Consider the following 8,569-nt stretch of genomic DNA (forward strand, 5'->3'; position numbering starts at 1 on the left):
CACAGATGGTCAACCTCTGCCAAAAAGATGTAGAGCTCGGGAGAAACGAAAGCGAGATTCAGCTACTGATCGGTTTTTTGTTTGTTTTTTCATCAGTAGTTGCATTCATTATTCATTGAGCAAGTTCTAAATTGTTATTCATATTTTTGCAGTTTCTTCAGCGAGTGTAACTCTCCTGTGATCCGTCTACCGACACAACTGGAGACACTGTGACCATCGAAAATTTAGGTTTTGTTTTTTTTTCCTTTTTTCCTTAATACTTGTTTCCTCATTTGTTATGTGGTAATTGCCCAGATTTACCATTGCCTTCTTCCCTTTTCATTTTCAGACTCCCTCAGTGGGAAATGGTGCTGAACAACCTCTCCCCTCACACTGGAGGAACAGGCAAACTTCCTCTCTGGAGAATTGGGCAGTGATGAGGCCCTTCATGGTGAACAATATGCTGTCATCTGAGAAGCCCAAGGAGGGGGTTTCCCATCATTGTGGACACAAGGCTGCAGTAGTGATGTGTAGGGACTGTTTACCGTGATCACTCTACTGCACAGCCTGTGACCTTTCCACACATGAGGCCCTGGTGCTTCATAACAGAGCATCCATGGTGGAGGGATTTCTCCAGACACCTGCCGCCGTCCACTTTTGTTCAGCAGCATTAGGGAGGGAAATTCTCCTATCATGAAAAAGGTCGTTTTTCAGTCTCAGGTTATATAGGTATATAGTTTTACATTTTACACATACCCTGGTTTACTCCAACAAACATGCTGGATGAAGTTTTGTTGGATAGAAACAACACCCTCACTGTTGAGTTTTTGGTTTCATTTACTCTAATGTGTAAACTAATTCTGCTTTTTAGATTGCATGTTACCAATCCTCCCTGCTGCGACTGCTCCACCGGGCAAACAAGCTTTTCCAAGGGAAAGCCAGTTATTTTAATTGGAATGAATGGTAACATTTTTTTATTTATTTCTTTATATTGTGTTTTTTGTTTCTTGTGAACAAGAGATAATTGTTTTTCTCTGAAATTTCAGGAAGATACCACCTCTTCCTTCCATCAGTAAACTGCTCCTGTGGGAAAACCTTGCCAGTGACCATACGTGATCTGGTTGAAAGTGGTTACTGGCCAGCCACTGTCAATTTTAAGACCTTGTACATGGTGGACTTGTTCACCACGTATGCGGACCTAAAAATCACTGCCCCAGGGATGTCGAGACAAGCTTTTGTCAGCATGCTCTAGTGTTGAACAAAACTCTTCGGGCGAGTGAGTGGATTCATCATTTAAGTTATCTTGTTTGGATCACCTTTTAAATAACTGATTCATTGTTAGGACTTGTTCTTACAATCCCCAAAGTTTCAGCACACATTTCCTCACAGAGCCCTTCTTTGGTCATGACCACGGTCTGAAGCCAACCTTCAACACATTGTCAGTTGTGTACTAACTGCAGGGTTACTTACTGTTTTGTTTTGTTTTGTTTTTTCACTTTTGCTCTCAGAGTGGTAAGATATGTGGGGATACGATGCAGAGGGCCTTCCTCGAATGGGCCTATGCCAAATTTGAGGTTGACAAGCTGTCTCAGGTCCAGCATTTTCAGTGCCCTGCATGCACACCCTCCATGTTGGCAGTTGCAGTGGATGGGAACCGCAAATTATATCATTTCGAAAGCCAACCAGGGTGTGTAACATTCATTGACAATGAAATGCTAGTGAGTCACAAATTACTTTTATACTGTTAATGTAACCCACATCTATATATTTCTTTCAAGACCTGATGGGTTTTTTGATGTAGTCTTTTTGATACTGAGGTGTCCTCCTTTGTTGATTACATCCATGGAACAACTGGACATGTAAGCTAAATTTATATTTCTTCATGTGTAACACCACAATTTAAATTTTTTATGAATGCTTGCCGGTTTTTTCAAAATGTAAACATTATTTGGTTTATTTAAGTAATAGAGTGGCATTACTGCATCAAATGCCATAATACCATGATTTACAGCTCATTTTGTAAAATTGAACTGTGTAAATGTCTGTATTTGCCCTCATCTGTTTAAGAATCCAGGGAAAGGGAGATGTGGTGTGGGTCAGTGGACCACAGCACGAGAGTCCGCCAACAAGTCTGCAAGCAAACTAGATGAGGAAGGTGTTGAAGTTGCTGTCTGCCGTCATGGGGTTTTGCTGAAGGGACTCAATATGTTCCGTTGAGAAATATTTGCATACCCATTGTATCTCCAGTAACAGCTAGCTTCACAGACCGTCCAGTTTTTTTTTTTTGCTCTGATGTGGTCTGCAAATATTGGCCATATCTGCAGAGAGTTGTGGACCACTGTCCAGAGTTGGAGGACTTGCTGAACATGCGCCTATTTCTCTCCATCATGCATGCAAAAGCGCATTCATGGATGTGTGAGGCAATAATGACAATTAGATGTATTTCTTATCATTTGTACCACACATTATGATTGTCTGTCCTCTGCTCCTACTTTTTGTTTTCCAAATGATAACATTCATGTTAATGTGTTATAGTTAGAATGGGGGAGACGCAATCAAGAAGGAGCTGGAACAACAATCGGGGAGGAGGTTGAACAGGTTAACAGCCTCTCCTCCCGAGCAGCCATATGTTCCAAGTACATGTCAAAAGCCGGTAAGCATTTTTCATGTATAGTTGTGTCCAAATTGAGACCACAAGCCAACATATTTTTTGTTTGTTTTGAATGTAGTGCTATTTTTTATTGTCTTTTGTCTTCAAGTGGTACTGTCAGATCTTTGAGGTGTGATTGGGGTCGTTATCATGCTGCAGTATGAATCCTTCTCCACATAGACCAAACCAGAAGGTGTAGCACCTCTCTACAATAGAGTGCTTCCTCGTGGTGAGGTGGAGTCAAATCTCTGCAGGTGTCCAACTCCAGAGAAAACTAACAGCACTAAATTACTGCACATATGTCAAGTTCGCGAAGACATGCTTACAATCCATCCAAGTGGCTGGAACAAGCGAAGGCAGAACACCTTGACCGGACACTGGCCAAAAGATACATCAAGGTACTAACTAAGCAAATATGTATAATAACATTTTTGTTTTTAAATTGTGTCTCAGCATTTGTTTATACAGATATTTCTTTCGGACGGACTGTACAAAGGATTACAGCGGCAACAAAGGACCTGGAGAAACTCACCGCTGAGTTATCTCTACAGCAAGACACAGTCCAGCAGTGGGTGGACCTCAGGTACTTTGAAAAAATTATTTGATGGCATATTTTAAAGAATCATTTGGCTCTGTTCTTGTACAGGGGATCTGAAAAGAGGCTGATTGTAAACTGAGGTGGGCATGAATTAATTTGTTTGTTGTCGTCCAAAGGAGCAACAATCCAAAATGACCTGCAGAGGACCATCGAGGGGCTACATTTGGGCATCAAACAGCGAAAATTTCAGCTGTATCGTCAGTCTGGTGAGAGCAGAAAAGGCCACTAGTAATGCAGATTTGTGAAAAAATGTATTCACTACTGATTTATACATAGTAAAAATAGCAACGCCATTTATTTAAAAAAAACCAACATCTTTTGAAGTAGGTTTACTACAAGTCTGTTGAGAAGAAAGCCTTGGAAGTTGCCATCAGTGACCACAATGCTTCTTGATGTACATATGGAATCTGATGTAAAAAATTATAAGACACTGGGCAATATGCAAAAAAAAGAATGCAGTAATTTGTAAATGGATGAGATAGAACCCCTTCGTGAAGCACTGGGGTTCTATCTCATCCTGTCAGGGTTTATTTCTCTATTGTAGTAGTACACTCACAGCAGTAAGCAGTTTAGGGCAGGGTTGTGTATGAGTGGGTTCGCTGTAGGTGCATAAATAGGACAAAGCATGATCATGAGATTATCACCTGTTACTAATGAACATGTTTACTAGTGGAATGATCCGAACAGGTGGTTTGGAGTTTTCAACAAATTTCCCTGTCTTTTTTTCGCCTTATTTTTTACTTATTTTTCTCTCTCTCTCTCTCTCTCTCTCTCTCTCTCTCTCTCTCTCTCTCACTCACATAGGCATACAGCTTCTCTATCTGAAGATATATATATATTTTTTTATATATCTTTATTTTGAACAGGGCATAGTCTCTTAGCTCTAGAAAGCCTACTTTATTAATTTCACCCAGTAAAGTGAACCGTTGTTTCAACTATAGTCATGTCTCTTTTGTTTGTTTTATCAATAGTTTTCATTTAAGGCAGTTTCCTGTTTTATCCCATTGTGTGAGTGGTTCCTTTCAGGTAAGTCTGTAGTAAGCATTAGGCCTATATTCTAAGGCAGGGGTCATCAACTGCACTTGTCCAATGGCCAGAATTTTTTTCACTATCAGGGCCAGGTGCGCTTGTAAAATTAAAATGAATATTGTATCCTAAGTAATATATTATTATTTCATATATCAATTTGCCTTTGAAATGTATGTTATTTTTTAGCCTTTGTCAGTGTTAACAGACTCATATTACCTGTAAGATAGCAAGCAATATTTTAGGCTTCATATTCATGAGGCTGTCAACTGCTAACGTGGGGAAGGTGACGTGGCGGCCAATCACAGCGAACTGATTGACATCCAGGCCGCTGGGGACATGAAGGCTGCTCTCCGTGGTGCTGAAAGCTTGAGCGCCTTTTGGGTGGCTTGTCCCCAAAAGTATGACACACTGAAGACATTGGCCATTCATGTGCTCACCATGTTCGGATCAACACACATTGACATAACATAACAGCTGTCAAGCCCGATGTTAAAAAGATAGTGTCGGAGGGGAAATGTCACTTCTCTCGCAAATTGTGTGATTGTTACATTTTTGCCTATGTTTTGTTTTGTGTCTCAATCATGTGACTCTCGAGGTTCCTGTCGGGAAAACAAAAACGGGGAACATTAAGTGGAAAATTAAATATCTCTTGTCTTAAAGATATTTGTGTTTTATAACATAGCACTACAGTAGATTGACGTCAAACATGTCGGTTTTAATAATCACGGCTTCAGTTATGAAAAATAACTGTGTGTGTTTTTTTTTAATTTTCATAGTGGAAGAAGCATTATTGGCCGTTACTATGGAGATGAGGTCAGTCCGCTTTGCGTCACACAAGCAGAGCAGTTGGCGCGCTGGTCTCCTGTTTTAGTTCAAATATCTTCATTAAACAAACATTGTTGTCTTTTCTTAGCATAGATCATATACATGCAGTATAATTATTTATTAGACAGTGTGTGATATTTGATATATTGGGTAGATATGTTTTCACAACCCTAGCACCAGGGCCGGCCCAAGGCATAAGCGAACTAAGCAGCTGCTTAGGGCCCCGTGACCACTAGGGGGCCCCCAAGAGCAATTAACTTAAAAAAGAAAAAAGTAATTAATTATTTTTTTCCATGTGTGAGTGATGATGATTCATATATTATCAAATGTACATTCTTGTCCATAAAAACCCAACAACAACATGATGTTAACAGAGTGTAGTTTCCTACTGCCTCTCTGCTCGAACTGTCAGAGCTCCGTTAGTAACGTGTGCAGAGCTCCCAACCGTGCAGTGCCGTGTGCACTGAGCATCCAGGAGCTAGGAGCAGGTGAATGATGTCACAACAAAGGACTTAACGTTACCTTCAGGGGCAGGAAGAGGAAGAGGAAGGAAGAGGAAGAGGAAGGAAGGGGAAGAGGAGAAAAAACGACAAGATAAAGGTATTTCTTGGTAATGTAACATTTGTCGATATTTTGTGCCAAATACGTTAGCCTATAATAGCAAATTTGCTAGCTCTCATTAGTTCAAAACGTCTTACTACTTCTCTCTTATAGGTTAGATATAGGATTATATAGGTTAGATAGGATTATATAAATTAGATAGGATTATATAGGTTAGATAGGATTATATAGGTTATATAGGATTATATAGGATTATATAGGTTAGATAGGATTATATAGGTTAGATAGGTTAGATAGGATTATATAGGTTAGATATAGGATTATATAGGTTAGATAGGATTATATAAATTAGATAGGATTATATAGGTTAGATAGGATTATATAGGTTATATAGGATTATATAGGATTATATAGGTTAGATAGGATTATATAGGTTAGATAGGTTAGATAGGATTATATAGGTTAGAAAGGATTATATAGGTTGGATAGGTTAGATAGGATTATATAGGTTAGATAGGATTATATAGGTTGGATAGGTTAGATAGGATTATATAGGTTAGATAGGTTAGATAGGATTATATAGGTTAGATAGGATTATATAGGTTAGATAGGATTATATAGGATTATATAGGTTAGATAGGATTATATAGGTTAGATAGGATTATATAGGTTGGATAGGATTATATAAATTAGATAGGATTATATAGGTTATATAGGATTATATAGGATTATATAGGTTAGATAGGATTATATAGGTTAGATAGGTTAGATAGGATTATATAGGTTAGAAAGGATTATATAGGTTGGATAGGTTAGATAGGATTATATAGGTTGGATAGGTTAGATAGGATTATATAGGTTAGATAGGTTAGATAGGATTATATAGGTTAGATAGGATTATATAGGTTAGATAGGATTATATAGGATTATATAGGTTAGATAGGATTATATAGGTTAGATAGGATTATATAGGTTAGATAGGTTAGATAGGATTATATAGGTTGGATAGGATTATATAAATTAGATAGGATTATATAGGTTATATAGGATTATATAGGATTATATAGGTTAGATAGGATTATATAGGTTAGATAGGATTATATAGGTTATAAAGGATTATATAGGTTGGATAGGTTAGATAGGATTATATAGGTTAGATAGGATTATATAGGTTGGATAGGTTAGATAGGATTATATAGGTTAGATAGGTTAGATAGGATTATATAGGTTAGATAGGATTATATAGGATTATATAGGTTAGATAGGATTATATAGGATTATATAGGTTAGATAGGATTATATAGGTTAGATAGGATTATATAGGTTAGATAGGTTAGATAGGATTATATAGGATTATATAGGTTAGATAGGATTATATAGGTTAGATAGGTTAGATAGGATTATATAGGTTAGATAGGATTATATAGGCTAGATAGGATTATATAGGCTAGATAGGATTATATAGGTTAGATAGGATTATATAGGATTATAAAGGTTAGATAGGATTATATAGGTTAGATAGGATTATATAGGTTAGATAGGATTATATAGGATTATATAGGTTAGATAGGTTAGATAGGATTATATAGGATTATATAGGTTAGATAGGATTATATAGGTTAGATAGGTTAGATAGGATTATATAGGATTATATAGGCTAGATAGGATTATATAGGTTAGATAGGATTATATAGGATTATGCAGGTTAGATAGGATTATATAGGTTAGATAGGATTATATAGGTTAGATAGGATTATATAGATTATATAGGATTATATAGGTTAGATAATTTACTATTCAAGCTAACGTTGTTGTGTTTGTGTAATACTTTGAATAAATTGATTCTCAGTGTATTTATATTATTCTGGGTCACTTTTTGGCATCAAAACATTTTTTGATAACAACGTTTGATAGCAAATGTTTAATAACTAACGTTAATTACAAACGCGGTGATGTTTGCTAGCAATATGGTTTTGCAATAATGAATTAATTTAGTTAACTTATAGTTTGAGGTATGTTGCAATTGTTTGCTGCAGAGCACAGTAATTTATGTGAGTAAATAAACATATTCCTTTTACATCAACTCCCTATTATGCTCATACGTTATATGAAACTTCCCCAGGAGCACTCTTAAAGTATTTAGGAGGAGGCACTGACTCAGCCCAGGGGCAATCCACCTCCTCAGGAGCAGCCAAGGCTGATGAATCAGGTGATCAAACACTGTCACCATATATATTTAATTTCTAGTCAAATGATCTCATTAAGATATACTAATATAAGATATAATCATATGACAAGGGACATGTTTTTCATCTCAGGTCCATCTCTATCCTCTGCTCCATCCACTGTGCCCACTGTCCTCTCTGCAACCTCAGCTGTACCTGGTAAATTAACAACTAAACAGCCTTTATAATTGATCAGTGCACTGCAGAATATTCTGAGATGAATAATTTTGTCCAAAAATATTATTTTAATTTCCCTATAGGTCCTTCATCTTTGGTCATGGAGATTGATGTGTCTTCTTCAGCATCCAGTTTGGAGCAGGGATCAGCAGCTCCGCCAGTTGACCCAGCTGAGTGTCCCTCTTTCCTGTCAGACTCAGAAAGGACTGAGGACAGGTATTAAGAGGGCCACTGCCTATAAAAAGGACACATTCACATTCCCAAAAAGACACGATGGCCGAAGCTTCCACCATCATCACACATACAGACACCTAGTAAATGGGGAAAAAGTAAAGCGGAGCTGGCTCACATATTCAAAAAATAAATTATATTTACCATTTGTTGTGTTACCTTGTTTTAGGTGCCTGTTGATTTACATCATTATTTAAGTATTTAAGTATTGTCTGATATTTTTTAAATTTATTTTATTTAATGCTGTCTGTTTTTGTACATTTGGTGTTGCAGTTTATTTAAAAAAAAATAATG

The 8,569-nt window shown here is 37.1% G+C and overlaps 2 long non-coding RNA genes across 2 annotated transcripts; both read left to right on the plus strand.

Moving 5' to 3' along the window:
* Window positions 1–1,040: 1,040 nt before the first annotated feature.
* LOC127353821 (uncharacterized) lies at window positions 1,041–2,519 on the plus strand. The gene is made up of 4 exons (XR_007881371.1): window positions 1,041–1,255; window positions 1,488–1,666; window positions 1,758–1,838; window positions 2,047–2,519. It is a non-coding gene; the product is annotated as an uncharacterized LOC127353821 (long non-coding RNA).
* A 5,251-nt stretch (window positions 2,520–7,770) lies between these two features.
* On the plus strand, window positions 7,771–8,243 carry LOC127353812 (uncharacterized). Its single transcript, XR_007881361.1, has 3 exons — window positions 7,771–7,851; window positions 7,961–8,026; window positions 8,128–8,243. It is a non-coding gene; the product is annotated as an uncharacterized LOC127353812 (long non-coding RNA).
* The last annotated feature ends 326 nt before the right edge of the window (window positions 8,244–8,569 follow it).

Source organism: Dicentrarchus labrax, unplaced genomic scaffold (assembly GCF_905237075.1).
Source record: "Dicentrarchus labrax unplaced genomic scaffold, dlabrax2021, whole genome shotgun sequence".
NCBI classification, from domain to species: domain Eukaryota; kingdom Metazoa; phylum Chordata; class Actinopteri; family Moronidae; genus Dicentrarchus; species Dicentrarchus labrax.